Source organism: Corythoichthys intestinalis, chromosome 7 (assembly GCF_030265065.1).
Source record: "Corythoichthys intestinalis isolate RoL2023-P3 chromosome 7, ASM3026506v1, whole genome shotgun sequence".
Classification (NCBI taxonomy): domain Eukaryota; kingdom Metazoa; phylum Chordata; class Actinopteri; order Syngnathiformes; family Syngnathidae; genus Corythoichthys; species Corythoichthys intestinalis.
In genome coordinates, this window is record NC_080401.1 from 37158028 (window position 1) to 37177092 (window position 19065).

General features: G+C 36.9%; 1 protein-coding gene across 1 annotated transcript in view; it reads left to right on the top strand.

The window, feature by feature from the left end:
• rnf11b (ring finger protein 11b) overlaps positions 1 to 17037 on the top strand; it is a 53112-nt gene extending 36075 nt beyond the window's left edge. Inside the window, exons 4-7 of the transcript XR_009063833.1 lie at positions 152 to 212; positions 6013 to 6079; positions 10364 to 10459; positions 16207 to 17037. The gene's annotated coding sequence lies outside the window, so the exon portion shown is untranslated. The remainder of the gene's footprint in view (positions 1 to 151; positions 213 to 6012; positions 6080 to 10363; positions 10460 to 16206) is intronic.
• Positions 17038 to 19065: the final 2028 nt, after the last annotated feature.

Below are 19065 nucleotides of genomic sequence, written 5' to 3' on the forward strand. Positions count from 1 at the left end.
TTATCTCATTACTTTCTGGAGCCAAAGATGAATGTTATATGTGGTTACATTGTGAGTCAATTTCTTGGTACTGTTCCTACTGTAGAACTGTATATGATCCCTTTGGTGAATCAATAGTGTCATATTAATATCAGCATTTGTGATGCTACAGGCAAGTTGGTAACGAAGATCTGACTCAGAAAGTGCAATGCAAGAAGTGAGCAAAGTATGCTGTAAGTATTGTTTATGTTCGGATCACTTGTTTCTTTTATCCTGCCCATTTAGTACAATGTTATTCATGTCTAGCAATTATTTAGCTGTTTCCTTCCCCAAAAATTATACTTATTTTTTAAAATTTGTTTGACAAATATTTTGTATCAAGGCACACAACATAAACCCACTGCTTCAATTAAATCTATGGTTATACAGTGATATGAAAAAAGCATCTAAACCTTTTGGAATTTCTCACATTTCTGCATAAAATCACCATCAAATATGATTTGATCTTTGTCAAAATCGCAGAGATGTAAAAACAGTGTCTGCTTTAACTAAAACCACCCAAACATTTATAGGTGTTTATGTTTTAATGAAGATGGCATGCAAAAAATGAAGAAGGGGGAAGAATAAGTAAGTGAACCTTCTGCCTAAGGAGACTTCAAGAGCAATTAAAACCACTGTTTGACAAACAATTTAAGTCAGGTGTATGCCCAATCACTGATGAGTGGTTTAAACCTGCCCTGCCCACTATAAAACACACACCTGGTAAGAATTGTCTTGATGAGAAGCATTGTCTGATGTGCATCATGGCTCGGTCAGAAGAGCTGTCAGAAGACCTGCGATCAAGGATTGTTGATTTGTATAAAGCTGGGAAAGGATACAAAACCATTTCTAAAAGTAGATGTTCATCAATCGACAGTCGGAGAAGTTGTCTACAAATGGTGAGTTTGGCAGTGTTGCTTCTCTCCCAAGGAGTGGCCGTCCCCCAAAGATGAAGCCAAGAGTTCAGCGCAGAATACTCATAGGTAAAAAGAACCCTAGAGTGTCTGATAAAGACTTACAGAAATCACTGGCACAGTCCAATATCTCTGTGCACACATCAACTATATGTAAAACTATGGCCAGGAATGGTGTTCATGGGAGGACTCCACGGAGGAAGCTACTGCTGTCTTAAAAAAACATTGTTGCTCGTTTAATGTTTGCAAAAAGGCACTTGGACACTCCACAGCAGTTTTGGCAAAATATTTTGTGGACTGATGAAACCAAAGTTAAATTGTTTGGGAGTAACTTACAACGTCATGTGTAGAGGAAAATTGGAACAGCTCACCAGCATTAACACCTCATCCCAAACGTGAAGCATGGTGGAGGGAGCATCATGATTTGGGGCTGTTTGGCTGCCTCTGGACCTGGACAGCTTGCAATAATTAATGGAAGAATGAATTCAAAAGTTTATCAGGATATTTTGCAGGAAAACCTGAGGCAGTCTGTCAGACAGTTGAAGCTAAAAAGAGGATGAATGCTGCGACAAGACAATGATCCAAAATGTGAAAAGTAAATCAACTTCAGAATGGTTACAGAAGAGCAAAATAGACTTTCTGGAGTGGCCAAGTCAAAGTCCAGACTTGAACACCATTGAGATGTTTTGGCATGACCTAAAGACAGCGATTCATGCTAGGCATCCCAGGAATCTGACTGAACTACAGTAGTTTTGTAGAGAAGATTAGTCCTGATCGATGTGCCAGACTGATCTGGAGCTACAGGGAGCGACTGGTTGAAGTTATTGCTGCCAAAGGGAGGGGGTGCCACAAAATATTAAATGTGATGGTTCACTAACTTATTTTCCCCCTTCTCTCATTGTTTGCATACTATCCTCATTAAAATAGAAAAACCTATAAATGTTTGGGTGATTTTAGTTAAAGCAGACAGTTTTTTTCATCTGTGTGATTTTGACAAAAATCGGATCACATTTGATGGTGCAGAAATGTGAGAAATTCCAAAAGGTTCAGATACTTTTTCATACCACTCTATATTAGAGATATGGGTTTTTCAGGACCGATACCGATTATTAGTAGTCATCGGAGCCGATAACAGATTTTTAGAGCTGATATCCATTTGCAGTAAAAGTGTAAACATTGGCCCAAAAAAGAATAATGCAAATGCTGAACTTCATTGAAATGCTTAAAGCATGTTTTTTGAATCACACTGATAGAAAATAATAGCTAATAATAGTGGGTGGCATGGTAAAAAGTAAGGTTGGGAATCTCTGGCATGAAGCCGATTCGATATGTATCTAGATACACAGGTTACGATTCAATTAAAAAACGATACATTTTTATGGCCGAGTTATTCGATATGATTCGATACAGTTTAAGAACAATACGGTTCAATACAGAGTAAAAACGATACGATAGTAAACATTTGTTGTGTGTGTTTGTACAGTATTTTTAAACATATAAAAAGACCACATTTCTAATAGCAAAATTAAACAACAAAATTTCATACCAATGTTATGTTTTAATTTTTTTATGAAAATAATATTAAGGCTTACTATATGACCATCATTTTGTTGGATGGGATTGATAATAAAACTCCTGTGACAGACAACAATAAAGTGCAGTAATTCAATTACTGTATTTCCTGGTGTTTTGAACACAAGAGGTAAATAATTTAAGTGCAAACTTTCAACGTAAACATCTTACACACAAAAAATATTAATTATATGCAGCAGCTCTAGAAAAAAATTATCAAACCTGCATTGTTATCATGAATAAATTATGCTTTACCACTGGTATAATTGGGGGAATAAAAATATGGCATTTTAGATGGACAGGTCAATAATCATTACTTTAACCTTATACACAGCAAAGACTTTCACTTATGCCTGTGTTTCCACATTTTTTACTCATCACTGTCTATATCTTTTTTTGAAGGGCAGGTTTTTTCTTGAGGAAGATAAACTAATCCACATGACATGTTCATGTTTAAGTAGACTGCGTTTCGTGGGAAAAAAAAATCTCCAGAGGGTCGTGCTGCCCTTTCCACCATTGTAGTGGGTTATTTTTCAGGATTAAAAACTCACGATCTCTGTACTGCTCCACACTTCACACTAGCTCTGTCCCATGCGAACAGATCTGACTGCCGTCCTCACTTCAAAGTCCGACTTTTGTTTTGCTGGGTGCGTTGAAGCGTTGAGCGTGCGTTACAGTGGTTTTGTTAGCTCTCGTGTTGTTATGACACGCCCGTGACGATCGGGTAATGACGGCGACTAGTAGCGGTTCATCTGAGGCAACTACGACCGTGAGTTGTGCTTGTCCATATTATATCATGCGTGCGGTCTCAATCTAAGTGCGCTGTGTGGTGAATAACACAAGCGCAGCATATGAGGTGAATGACACAAGCGCAGCATGTGAAGTAAAAGCTAAATTATGATATCATTAAGCAATGCATCGAACTACGCATTAGAATCCGATTCTTGTGCTCGCGATAGCCGAATTCTATCTCTACTATCGGTTCATTGAATATTTAATGGCTAATTACTGTCGAATGGTAACTTTACTATCGATACAGCCGTATCTCTCACCTGTAAAACCAGATATCCGGTCGTATCAGTTTATCGTTCTCAAGCTTAGTAAAAAGGTAGTTCCCCAACCCAGAGGTTGTGGGTTCAATTCTCTTGACCTCGTCTAAGTATCCTTGAATAAGATTCTAAACCCCACGTAGCTCCTGGTGGTGCGTCGCCAGTAGGTAGATGAGGATCTAGTGTGAAGTGCTTGAGGCCCTAAAAATGTGGAAAGGCGCAAGTGTAACTCCATTTACAATTACCATTTAACCAATCAGAGTATAATCAATCAATAACCTAGTTTTAAATGGATTTTTCCATATCGGCCGGTCGGATTACAAGAAGAAGAAAAAAAAAGGCGATACCGATATACGTCAAATTTCCAAATATCGACGCCGATAATCAGTCTATCTCTTATATATACTAGAAACTGAAATTTCTGGAGAAATCACAATGGGGCGTCGATGTATAAAAATCTATCAGGTAACTTCCTGTTGATATGAGGATTTTTCGGGTCACTTCCTGTTGGTTTAAGTCTGTTAAATGTCAGTTTTTGGTCAAAAGTCACAACCTCACAGGTTTTCTGCATTGAAAATTAATGGAAAATTTGGATGTACATAGCTGCCAATTGCATTGACTTACATGGGCCCCAGTTGAATGTCAATGACTGTAATGGTAAGCGGTCAAAAATCACAACCACCTATGTTTTCCTGCCATTGAAAATTAAGGTATGTACCGGTACATGTCTGTCAAGGACATCCTTTTCGAAGTACCGTAAATGGGTCAATTTTTGGTGAATTTTGTATACAACTTTTGTGCCCCTTACTATCCTGGAATTTATTATGTGTAAGTTATGCGATATGGTCAAACATTATAGGACTAGATACGTCAGAATTTTTTTTTTCCCCAAAAACCCACATTCAGGTGCGAATGAAACATTTTTGGGGGTCATTCGAAAATTTCCCTGCGTCGCGCAAAAATTTTGGTAATTTTGGTATTGGAACGGTGATGGTCGGTCAAACATTCAGAAACACCATTCCAAAAAAAAGATTTTCTACTCCATATTTAAAATGTTAGGTATTAAACTATCAAAGACTTGATTATCTCAGATTTTAGAGCAATGGTAAAATTTGGTGTTGTAAATATATACTTGGCATAGTCAAAGGGACAGGGTTGGAAATGTATAGTATTGTTATGCATTCATTCATTTTCTTGCTTAATTTTCGCTTATCCTAGCAGGGGTGCTGGAGCCTATCCCAGCTAACTATGGGCAAAAGGCGGCGTACACGTTGAACTGGTTGTAGTAATATTAGCTTTTTCTCAAGAGTAGAAGCCAGCTGTGTAGCTAGCTGTTACTGGTGACCATATGTTGCATGTGGTAGAGTGAGGAATTCAATCGAGGCTAATAACTATTTTATAAAAATACGACAAACAGAAGCAAAGATATAAAATTGCTCGACACATTCTTTTGGAAAACTGAAGATGTCAAATCATGTATTCACTGATTTCCTATACCATGATGAAATATGGTAACGGTAATGCGTGCATGTTGTGGGACACGTTCCATGAATAATAATTCATATTTAAAATATGTTCACAAAATGTCTGTTCCCACATTTACAAGCACAATAGCAAAGGATCTTGTGTATGTGTTGATTGAAGCTGAAAAGAGTGAGTCATCATGCACAGTGAAATGAGTGTTAGTGCATGGCTGACAAGCCACTCTTACATGCAGGAAGAAGCCATTTCTCAGAAAAAACAATTTAAAAAATGCCATATTATCAGTGTGCAATGTACAGATGAGGTAAAGTTTTTTTTTTTTTTTTTTTTTTAATATCTTGTATTTGGAAGTGAAATTGATCTGTTTGGTCTACTTAAGATCTTTTAGGTTTGGAAGAAATAAAGGGAAGCTAGCATGTCAGAGAATACAATCCCAACTGTCAAATGTTGTCTCATGTGGGGTTGTTTTGCTTCAGGGGGGACTGGTGCACTTGACAAAATGGATGGTACCATGAGGAAAGAACATTATACCAGAGCAAATTCAGACGCTGTAAAAGTAAAACTGTGGTGAAAATGGATCTTCCAAATTGATGATGATCCCTAAACACTGATAACTAGTATACAGAGTAAAATTAAATGTCATGATTTGAATGAAAATTCATGGAATCAACTGAAACGGTATGTGCTGACAGGATAACTCCGAGTAATTTAAGTATAGAAAAGCCTCAGTGTTATGCATATTTTTCTTTCTTTTTAATTTTTTTTTTTAAACAAGTATTGTTATTTTGTTTTTTTTTTCTTGATGCCATGCATGTAAACTTAGAACGTTTCTGTGATCATATAAGTACAAAGTTGATTCCAATGCAAACAGTGCAACCCCACCTCCAAACAAAATGTGTATATCTGTTAACACTTCAAAATATTTGGGATATTTAACATTGCAAATATTTTAGTTGTATGTATTTATCCACAAGCAGAAGAGAGGTGCTGATCCACATATTCATTCAAGTCTTCTAGTCTGTGACGAAGAAACGGAAAAACTGGGTGAGTTCATTTATTTTTACCCTTTATAGAGCACTCGTTTGACAGTAAATATTTTCGTTTAAAATAAACTTTATTTTAAATTTAAATAAACATGAAACACTTTTTCCCCAATGTATTTTATTTAAAAAAAGAAAAGAAAAAAAAAAGTCTTTTTGTTTCAGCCAATCCTAACGTGAGATGCATCGTCTAAGCCACGCCCCATTTGCCCCCATTTTAGGCCTCCGCTGCCAATCCAATGTTAGAACTCGTCCAGCAGGACACCAGTATTGAATAAATGTCAAAAACAAAAGTTACACACATTATTATAGGTAATCACTCTGTTGCTAAATTCATCTTAAACGAAAAGTTGCATTACAATCAAAATAAGTGCAGGAGAACACGCGGGGGTAATAAAAGTTAGTCTATTTGGACCTAAAAACTTATACGAAAAATATTTCTGTCAATTGATTGCTTATTACAAGGGATCTATTCTGTGTAAACGCACTTTGCAAAGTTAACAATGACAATATTAAAGTCGACACGTAACTTGTTAACAACATTGTGTTCACGTGAATTAAGATTTTTAAAAAATTGGCCTACTGTGTGTACTTTTAGTTATAGTTTAACCTTCACGTGTATTCTGTTTAGTTATTCAAAACACTGGCACGGTGAAATACTGAATTTACATCAGTAATGTCTTTGCCAAAAATAAATTGCATAAGTGTGACAAATCCAGATCCATTCTACTAAATTAGGCCGAGACAGCTCCTACTGAAATTTTATTATAACGCGTTTCCTGTAAAAAAAAAAAAAGGGCCCCTAAACGGACTTCTTTTTTTTAAAAAAATATTTTATTTTTTTAATCCAATAAGAAATGCTAATTATTTTGTTACAGTGCGTTTTAATTGACTTTGATAAAGTTACGTCTAAAATTAAGCATTGGTGTAAATGTATTCAAAGATGCATGAATGGTGACTCAAAAGGAATACGTTGTACCCCCGATTCATGGAAGTCAAGTCTAAAAACTGAGTAATGATGTTAAAATATATTCAAAGATGCAGGACTGGTGTCCCAAAAGGAAATTTTGTATCCCCGATGATTTATGCGGGGATTGGATGGGGCCTCGCCAAAAGTAGCGGAAACCCGTCCATTATAATTGCTTTGGGATTATTATTTTATTTTTAACTAAACGATAAAAGCTTTTGGAGTAATATGCAAGCGTTTCCAAGAGTTGCTGCACCTCCCAAAAAGAACTCTTGACATGATTAGACATCAGTCCTTGCCAAGGGCAGTGAAAGAGTCAAAATATACATATAAAAAAAAATGCGAATATGAGGAGGTAAATGTAAAGCGAATTTGTGAAAATGGATTTGAAAGTCAAATGAATAGTTGACTTTGACTGTATAGTTACTTTCTAAAACGACTAATACGACACATTTCAAATAGACTCATTGTCAAGGCCCAAATTTTATTGAGCTAGAAAAGTTTCATTATGAACATACACACATTTTCGATGTACACACACGTATTTGATACAAACCACACATTTTCGATGCACATGTACACATCCACACACATCCAGAGGTGGGTAGAGCAACCAAAAATGTTACTTAAGTAAGAGTAGCGTTACTTCATATAAAAAAATATAAATATAAAAGTAGTCATCCAAAAAATGTACTCAAGTACAAGTAAAAAGTATTTTCAAGTAATGAGTAACATTGTGAGTAACTGCTTACGCTGCTTGATTTTTTTTTTTTTTTTTAAAAGAATGGTATTTTTTTCCTCTGCACAAAGTGTTCTATATACACTATTATTATTATAATGAAATATAAAGAAATGTATTAATATAAAGAAATACAAAAAAAGTAAAAATAATTCTGGCGAGAGAAAGACAATCTACAGAAATGAAATATTATTTGTCCAAAGAGCATGAGTGCCCTCTAGTGTAGAAAACATATTTCCTATTACAGTATTGGCTGGAATATAAGACGGTGTTTTTTTTGCATTGAAATAAAAAACGGGGTCGTCTTATATTCGCGGTCTAGACATTATACCCATTCACGACGCTAGATGGCGCCAGATATCATTGAAGCGATGTTCTGTCATGACAAATCTCAGCTACTCTCAAGTTTAACCAGTTTGCATTATTTTATTGCAATGTTTTTCCTTATTCAGATTTGTTTCAAGACTACAGTTACAGTTAGACTTCACTTTGATGGTTAATGCAGTAGATTGGTTTATTTACATTTCATAAAACCAGAAGCCATTCATTTACGAATGTGATCGCACTTTAGTTTACATATTTAAATGTTCAGATATTATGATTTGAATGAGGCAAAATAACTTGCTTTTTCTCTGAAAAATATTATAATTAGAGATGTCCCGATCACGTCATTTTCAAAGTATCGAAATCGGCAAAAAAATATCAGACATGCCTTTTCTTAATATATATCTATATATATATATATATATATTTTTTTTTATTAAATCGTTTACTAATTGTATTTAACGTTACAGACATAATATGTTACACTCATCCAGAGTCTTTAGTTTAGGCTTAAGGTAGGGTTATCAAATGTATCCCGATAACGGCGGTAATTTTTTTTTTTTTTTTTTTTAATGTATCACGTTGATATATTTAACGCAATTAATGCTTGTGCTGCACGACCCACTCACGCATTGTCGCGCTCAATCTGTAATGGCGCCGTTTTGCCTATATAGAGAGCTAAAAGGCAGCGGAAAATGAGTTGAGTGACTTTTGGGAGCCTTTGGAGCCTTTTTTTAATTGGCTAAAGCCTTACAATCCCTCTCCCTACGATTAGAAATATCGTGGGAAGCAATGTGGGGAAGCAAGGTAGTAATTGATCTTTTTCTTAACACCCTATGTTATTTCCCAACGCAGAGAAGATATATCAATTGGTAGCACTACGCACAGTCATGGTTGCACTTCCCATCATGCATTTGGGCATGGCTACAGTATCATTTACTGAAAGCTCAACAAATCCACTAGATGGCAATATTTAGTCACAATATACAAAGTCACATTTATCCTTTAAGAATTACAAGTCTTTCTATCCGTGGATCCCTCTCACAGAAAGAATGTTAATAATGCAAATGCCATCTTGAGGATTTATTGTCATAATAAACAAATACAGTACTTATGTACTCCATGTTGAATGTATATATTCGTCCGAGTTTTATTCATTTTTTTCTTAATGCATTGCCAAAATGTATATGATCGGGAAAAATTATCAGGAAGGATTGGAATTGAATCGGGAGCAAAAAAAAAGCAATCGGATCGGGAAATATCGGGATCGGCAGATACTCAAAATTAAAACGATCGGGATCGGATCGGGAGCAAAAAAACATGATCGGAACAACCCTAATTATAATCATTTGTTTCGGATGTACTGGAATTATTTTCTGTATAAAAATTAATCTGGTTTTCAAAAAGTGTTTTTTCAAACTTGAGTCTTGAAAAAGAGGGGGTCGTCTCATAATCAGGGCCGTCTTATATTCGGGCCAATACGGTACTAAACTAAAAGGATCACATCTCCGGTTTTCAGTGGTAGATCTAATACATATGTAGATTAAAGAGGAAAAATTTAACGACTAGGATAGCCCAAGAGTAGTGGAGTAAGAGTAGCGTATCTTCGCAAATCTCCTCAAGTAAAAGTAAAAAGTATGGCTTTTTAAAACTATAGAATTACATTTTTCTCAAAAGATTACTCAAGTAAATATAACAGAGTAAATGTAACATGTTACTACCCACCTCTGCACACATCTGACACGAAACACATTTACAATTCACACAAACATTTGATTTGATACGAAACACACACATTGTGGGATTTACAAACACATCTGACACAAAACACTCATTTTTGACGAACACAAACACATCTAACGTAAAACACGTTTTGGGATTAATAAACACATCTGACACGAAACACAGTATCAAATATGTGTGTGCATCGAAAATGTGTGTGTGTCTGTTATGAGTCTGTCCTAGCTCCATAAATCATGGCTCTGAGTGGGTTTTCAGTGTTGTTGCACTACTTTACCTGCATGGTTTCTTTCGGCGTCATAGCTCTGAGAAGAATGTTTTACTTGTTCCCACCTCCACAGGGTTTTTCCCAACTTTCTGACTAAGTGTTTTGGGTATTCTTGCTTGTGCCTCGCTATACTTTTTTGTCTGTATACTGAATCCCTTGCTCTGACCCTGTCCCAGGTGAGCACCAACCACCCCAGGCCTCTCTTCCATGGCACAATGCCCAAGTAATCTCCTTGTGTCTGGTCTCGTAGACGTCTGGCGAAGGAGTGGCCGGTCGCTGTGTCTGCTGTCCTAGACATTCCACTGATGTGACTTCACCAGTCCACTTGGCACTATGTCTTCCCACTGTAAGTATACTGCACCTTTGTCTTGTTTATTGATTTTGGACTGTTTATTATCTTTAGCTATGGTCCTTTGGTAAGTTGTCAATCATCATCGAACCTCGGTGTTATTGCAATACATTTGCCCAGGATAAGCCAGGTCTGCGGGATAGTCTATTTCGCTAACATTACAGCCGCAAAGCCTGCCTTTTTGAGGTGTGACTAAGCGCCCCACAGGCCTCCAAACTGGGGGTCCACAAATAAAACGTTAAATGGTGAATACTGTCAACTGCTAATAGCAGAATTTTACTGTTAGAAAATATGGGAAAAACTGTAAAATATATATTTAAAACTAGGGCTGTCAAAATTATCGCGTTAACGGGCGGTTTTTCATTTTTTAAATTAATCACATTAAAATATTTGACGCATTTAACGCACATGCCATGCTCAAACAGATTAAAATGACAGCACAGTGTAATGTCCACTTGTTACTTGTGTTTTTCGGTGTTTTGTCGCCCTCTGCTGGTGCTTGGGCGCGACTGATTTTATGGGTTTCAGCACCACATGAGCATTGTGTAATTATTGACATCAACAATGGCGAGCTACTAGTTTATTTTTTTTATTTAAAATTTTACAAATTTTATTCAAACGAAAACATTAAGAGGTGTTTTAATATAAAATTTCTATAACTTGTACTAACATTTATCTTTTAAGAACTACAAGTCTTTCTATCCATGGATCGCTTTAACAGAATGTTAATGTTAATCTTGTTGATTTATTATTATAATAAACAAAGACAGTACTTATGTACCGTATGTTGTTATGTATATATCCGTATAATTTACAGAAAAATATGGCATATTTTATAGATGGTTTGAATTGCGATTAATTACGATTAATAAACTTTTAAGCTGTAATTAACTCGATTAAAAATTTTAATCGTTTGACAGCCCCATTTAAAACGATTTTGTGCTTTTGTAGCTGTAAGATTTTCAATTGATTTTTTAAAACTGAAAAATACAGTATTAAGGATTTTTACTGTAAGTGTCATTTCATGTAGTACATATGTAATTAGTCTTGATGGTGGTAATGTCACTGCACTTCCGTTTCCAGTTTTTTCTCCCTCACCTGGGATTTGAATCCACGCCATTCGCTTGGCAGTCCAGTGTCCTGACTAGTGAGCGACTGAAGACAAGTTAGAATGTAACCTGTCTTCAGTAGTCTTCTGTCTTCTACACACACAGCACTTGATCTAAGCATTAGACCAGTGGTTCTTAACCTTGCTAAGGGAACTGAACCCCACAAGTTTCACATGTGCCTCCACCGAATGGAATTAAAGCAACACAAGATAACTTTTCAAACTTTATAAAATATTTTCATAACATTTGTGATAATATGTCAACTGACAACTAGTTGGATGACACCTCTTTTATATCTTGAGGGGGTCTGTATCGCTTTCACTGGGACTAATTAACTTTGAGGAGGGTGGCAGGAACCCTGCCACACACAAAAAACTACAAATGTGCTGACCAGTGTTGGGAATGTTACTTTAAAAAAGTAATTAGTTATAGTTACTCACTACTTCTTCCAATAAGTAACTGAGTTAGTAACTGAATTACTCTATAGTAAAAGTAACTAGTTACCAGGGAAAGTAACTATTCCCGTTACTTTAAAAAGAAGTTGTTGTATGTCAAAGAATTAGAAATTTTCTGAGCAGTATTCGAGTCAGTTGAATAGAGAAGAACAGACAGGTAGTTGTGTTATAGAACCTTGTAATATTTATTGCATCTCACCAGCAACAGATTTATCCTACACTTCAAATGCAACAAAAATAATCAGTAAGATTTTTCGACACTAGCTTTGTGGTAGCGTGTGTAGTTGTTAGGTGCTTCAGCAGATTTTAATTGCTTACCACAGAAGTCGACAAAAGCTTTGCCCCGGGACATAAATTACACTTTACATGCACGTTCTTTCCTTTAATTTCGACCAACTTGAAATAGTGTTTATATCTCCATCTCGTAAAGGACAATTTTTCCTCTGAATGCTCTGCCATCATATCCCTCTGCATCTGTTTTGTGTGTGTGTGTTTGCCGCACGCGCTGTTCCGTTTTATGTGTGAAAACACCGGCTCTGATTGGCTTACCATGACACATGACTCTAACCCTCAGGCAATCACAATCACTTCCATCGCATCTATCCAGGGGGTGCATTCGGGTAGCCTCGTCCCCCTACTCCTCCCGTCACCCTTAAAGCATCTGCCGTCCTCAAGATGGAAGCAGCATTCTTGCTGGCTGACAGTGGGGGATGGGAACGAGGCTAGCTTTCAGGTGTAGCAAACACAGAAACGTTAGCAAGCTTTGGAAAGCATTGTCTAATTGAATGAGCAGGGACAAACAGCCTAGAGTCATAAGAAGTACGTGCGCTATTCTCGAACCTGAACGCACCCCAAGTCTTGGATGACAAATAAACAGAGCAGAGTAGACTCGCTACGGCTGGTAGTTTCTTCAATTTATTCAGAGTAAGTAACGCACCGCTTTTGACCGTCAGTAACGGTAACGGCGGAAAAAATAATTAGTTAGATTACCCCGTTACTGAAAAATAATGCTGTTATGTAACGGCGTTATTTATAACGCCGTTATTCCCAACACTGGTGCTGACTGCTTGATGGCATACGTCACTTCCTCCTTTCCCCATTCGTTATATAGACGGAAGTTTATGCGAACGCTTTCGCACAAATTCTGCAAAGATGGCAGAGCAAAAAAAGAGACGAAAGGTTTTGTCTGAGGAGGGAAAAAAGCAAGCCTACCAGGATATAGAGAATAAACATTGGCCTGGCTTTCACTCCCTGTGTGACACACCCTCTCAACCAAACTGGTGAGTGAACGAGTTCAAATGGGGTAGGGTTAGCCACACGTTTGCTAACCGTTATATGCTATTGTTTAGCCACAACTGGATTACGAATCATCCTTCACACAGCCGCTAGTAACAGAAATGTTTTTTAATCCATCTGCAGGGAAATGGGAGATTGATTTATGATTGATTGATGATTTTACGACACTGTACAGGTGTGCGCTAGTCCTCATGGGAAACGCAGTCTTCTTCAAAGCAAAACACTACTGCTTTTGTCCACAGGCGTTGCTAAAATTGACCAAAACTGAAAAGTTACCAAGAGTTTCTTTAAATCACAAAGCTTTTTTTTCAAATTCAAAACCGGCACAGCTTAGCTATAGCAAGCTAATATCTGAGTGAATCCCCATTCAAATTACTTCAAATTTCCAATATACTACAAATAATTGTGCCTTTTGCTGTTGATTTTCATGGTGGAAAATGTTTTTGTTTTCATGTATACATTCTCATTTTATTGTTGCATCCTTGCATCACATACTATTTTCATAGTATAAAATATAACGCAAATTGGTTTTTTTGGTGTTATACTTCCTCGTACCAAATACGGGTCAACCTTCCACTGAGCAAACCAGTTTCTACTCCCATCAGATTGAGGGCGAGCAGTTGAAAGAAATGGAATGAAGCCTGTAAATTGGGGGCAAACCAGTCCAAAACTTAAGTCTAAAATGACACTTTGCCTTTAGTCAGTGTACGAAAATAGGGCCCTGTGTGTTTTAACCTTCGCCGAACCCCTTAAACTTACTCACCGAACCCTTGGGGTTCGATGGAACCCAGGTTAAGAACCACTGCTTTAGACAGAGTGCTTTGTGTGTAGAATGTTAGGAGATCCTGTCTCCTTGAGAACGTAAAAGACCATGCTGGCAGTCAAAGTCATACAGGGCTAATGGCTGGGTGGTCCGCATGCTTAATTGCCAAAAGCAGCGCGTGAGAACGTAAAAGACCTTGCTGGCAGTCAAAGTTAGCATGCTTAACTGCCACAAGCAGCGCAATGATATTATCACCACCATCGGACCAGATACACGTAAATAATTTAAAAAGTTTTTTTCTGTAAAAAGACAGTTAAATGTAGCTCTTTTTAACAATTGTTTCATGTTAATTTGACAGCAAACCTTTTATGGTTTTCACTAGAGATGTCCCGTTCGATCGGCATCCCGATCGATCGGATCCGATCACGTCATTTTCAAAGTATCGGAATCGGCAAAAAATTATCGGCCATGCCTTTTTTTAAGCAAGCAAGGTAGCAATTGATCTTTTTCTTAACACCTTATGTTATTTCCCAACGCAGAGAAGATATATAAATTGGTAGCACTACGCACAGTCATGGTTCCACTTCCCATCATGCATTTGGGCATGGCTACAGTATCATTTACAGAAAGCTCAACAAATACACTAAATGGCAATATTTAGTCACAATATACAAAGTCAAAAGTCTTTCTATCCGTGGATCCCTCTCACAGAAAGAATGTTAATAATGTAAATGCCATCTTAAGGATTTATTGTCATAATAAACAAATATAGTACTTATATACTGTATGTTGAATGTATATATTCGTACGAGTTTTATTCATTTTTTTCTTAATGCATTGCCAAAATGTATATGATCGGGAAAAATTATCGGGAATGATTGGAATTGAATCGGGAGCAAAAAAAAGCAATCGGATCAGGAAATATCGGGATCGGCAGATACTCAAACTAAAACGATCGGGATCAGATCGGGAGCAAAAAAACATGATCGGAACAACCCTAGTTTTCACGCCTTAACCCTACTTTTGTGTTTTTTTTGGTAGGGTTTTTTTATTTTAATTTTTTTTTTTTTTGGGGACCGTTTAAAAAAACAAATTCACATTGCACTAGTGTGTTGCGGTGCGTCTCCTGCCCACTGAGGAGAACCTTTTTGGGTCTTTTTTTGTCCGGTTTGGTAACCAGCGAAGATCCTCTAGGACGTCCACAGGGGTGCTGCACCAAAGAAAAAAATCTGTAGAATTACAGATTATGTCCTGGCAGAAAATAACCAGTACATTTTCAGTTAATTTACAGACACTTCCTTCATCCCTAAAATGGAAAATTCTGTAGATTTACTGTATATACGCCATGCCGTTCACGGACACATCTGTTAATCCTAAAACAAACAATTCTGTCAAATTAAAGCATTTGCTGAACATTTCTTCACTAAAAATTCTATTAACTTAATCTGTACCATGGGCAGTTTCTGACAAGGATCAGGGAACAGGGAGACCCAAGAATGCAGAGCTCAGAGCAGGGTTTATTGACAATATTCCCAAGAGGGTTGAGGGTCGAATAAGGCATAGGCCCAGGCAGGATGCATTCCAGGTCCAATTCTTGTCACCGGTTGTGGGTTGCTGGAATGCAGGCAAGAGTGTAGAGCAACATACAGCCCTGCTCTGGGGCTCAAACAGTTTCTTCAAAGCTGGAATGTAAAATTGTGTATAGTCACCTACATTTTCTTCCATTTTAAACAATGCTGAAATTCAGTAATGATTGGTATCCATCACCAGACCAGTGCAATGTTGTACAGTGATGAATAAATCTAAGCAGCTAATACAGTAATATGGTCAAACCCATCCACCACACAAGAGGCAAATTTAACATGTTTATTTTTTCTTGAAGTACCTTTTTCCTTTTGTAAATATCAATCCAAAAAAGTGCATTGAGTTTTTCCTCATGTAAACATTTTCCAGTATATTCAATAACTTTGATTGAGCTTAACACTTCCACAGTTACACACAGGTTTAAGATTTCTGGCATCCTAAGCAATTAAAACAAATGACCAAAAAATCCACAACGAAGCGAATTAAACATCATTTTCCTGTCTTGACTTATAGTTTCTGTCTTTGGGTTCACTTCAGGTCCTGATCGAGACAACAACACAACTCTTAATGGCTCTGACTGTGTCCGCAACTCCTAATAAGAGAGTACCAAAAACCATGAATTGCCTTTGGTATTATTTTGGTACACAGAAGAAACAGACCTCCCAGTTCCATGGTAAGGACTGTATTTAGTCCAGGGATACAATATTGTGAAAAACTATAATTATCATGTAAATTACAGTTGTGTTCAAAATTATTCAACCTACAAAGGAGTAAAGTATTTCAGCAACTATGACATTTTTTTCTGGTTCATAATAACATGAACTTGTTCGCTGCCATTAACGGCGATGAACGTCAAATCCATTTAAACTGAGATAGCTGGTAGTTAATGGTCAGGTTCCAGTGCCCGTACCCGTTAGACCCTGCCCCTTATAGAATATATTGTGATGAGTCAGGCTGATTAACATAAGCTACATTTTCGATGTATTTATTCTGTGCATGGGAATTTTTGTTGTACATTTATTTGTATACTCTTCACATATGATGGAGCTTTAGAATACAAATTGGACTAAACAATTAAAACTGAAAAACTGATTTTTTAAAAAATAACTTTCTGTCAAATGTAATTTTAAATAAATGCAATTTCTGTTGTGGAATAAATTAGGATACACTCACATTCAATCCCACTTAAAATGGCTAAAATCGCACAAATGAGGTGCCCATGATTAGAACAGCTTTACCCAGTGTTTGGAAGAGGCTTGCCTTATTTAAACCTCGTATTTAGTTTGGTGTGGCCATGACTGTTGAAGTGAGAGAAAACACTATGGTGAGATCAAAGGAGCTGTCTCAGGCCTTCGAGGGCAGATTGTAGACGCTTATCACTCTGGGAAGGAATTTTAAAATATCTCAAAAGAATATAAAATCAGCCACTCCACTGTCCGGAAAATAGTCTACAAGTGAGGGACATTCAAAACAACTGCCAACATGCCCAGGTCTGGCCGTCCAAGCAAGTTCACCCCGAGAGCAGACCGCAAGATGCTAAAAAAAGTCTCCATAAACCCTAAAATTTCATCAATGGACCTACAGCAGGCTCTTGCTATACTGTTGATGTGAAAGTGCATGCCTCTACAATCAGTAACAAACACCAGTTTAACCTTCATGGAATGGGTGCAAGGAGGAAACCTTTGCTCTCCAAGAAGAACATGAAGGCCAGACTGAAGTTTGCCAGAGTGAATGTAGACAAAGACCTGGACTTCTGGAATAATGTTCTTTGGACCGATGAATCTTTAAAATTGAATTATTTGGACACCAGAACTGAGCACATGTTTGGCGGGAACCCAATACAGCATTCCAGGAAAAGAACCTCATACCAACTGTGAAGCATGGAGGTCGAAGTGTCATGGTTAGGGGATGCTTTGCTTAAGCAGGACCTGGCCAGCTCACCATCATAGAATCTACCATGAAATCTATCATGTATCAGAGGGTGCTTGAGGAACATCTGAGACCATGTGTGAAAAAAATAATAATGAAGCGAAACTGGACCCTGCAAAATGACAATGACCCAAAACATACCAGTACATCCACCAAGGACTGGCTGAAAAGGAAGAAATGGAAAGTCTTGGAATGGCCGAGTTCAAAGCCCAGATCTTAATCCCATTGAGATGCTGTGAGGTGACTTGAAATGGACTGTACACGAAAGAAACCCCACAAACATCTCAGAGCTGAAAGTATTCTCTGTTGTGGAGCGGGGCAAATTTTCTTCAGACCGATGTCAGACTGGTAGATGGGTACAAAAAGCATCTCACTGAAGTTATTTCAGCTAAAGGGGGTAACACAAGCTATTAGGTGGTAGGGTGTCCTAACTTTTTCCTCACTTAGAATATGCATTTTTGTTGATATATTTGATTTAATAAGTAAAACAATGTTAATTTTTGTTGTTTACTTGCAATTAAATCACTTTCTTTTCCAGAGATAAAGAAAAACAAGATCAGACATTGATATGTGACCATTTCTTAATAAAGTACTGAATATTTAATGGGGTGTCCTAATTTTTTCACATGATTGTATGTTGTACATTTATTTGCATACTCGTTACATGTCATGGAGCTTTATAGTAGGTGGAGTGATAAATCAGAGAGACTATAGGTGCTCATTTAACTTTCTGGCAGCCACTGACTGCGCTAGTTGTCCAATCCAATTTGACTGAGAGAGTATGGCAGCAACCATTCAAAATAAATGGGACGTCTAGTGCCGTCAGTCGCACTGAAAGATGAGCGTTCACAGACAGTCCTCACAGTTTAAATGAATTAAACGTTTATCGTTGTCAATGGCATGTTGAACACTATGACTTATGATTTGAAAATGTATTTAAAAAAATACAACAACTCTCCATTGTTATCGGGCGCCATAACTAGTTTACTTATATTTTTTATTCATTTTAATTGTATATATATATTTTTTTAATTATTTCCTTAATTTATCATGTTATTTATTCATAAGAAATACAGTGCCCTCCATAATTATTGGCACCCCTGGTTAAGATGTGTTTTTTAGCTTCTAATATATATATTTTTTATTCAAATAATATGGGACCTTAATGGAATAAAAGAGAAAAATAATATGGGACATTAATGGAATAAAAGAGAAAAATAATATGGGACCTTAATGGAATAAAAGAGAAAAATCCAACCTTCAATACAAGTGCATTTATTCAGTGGGGAAAAAATCCCACATAAAGAAATAATTATTTGACATCAAATGATGTGTGTCACAATTATTAGCACCCCTGGTGTTAATACTTTGTACAACCCCCTTTTGCCAACAAAACAAAGTCTGGGGACTGAGATGGCCATGGGAGGAGCTTGATTTTGTGTCTGGTGAACCATTTCTGTGTAGATT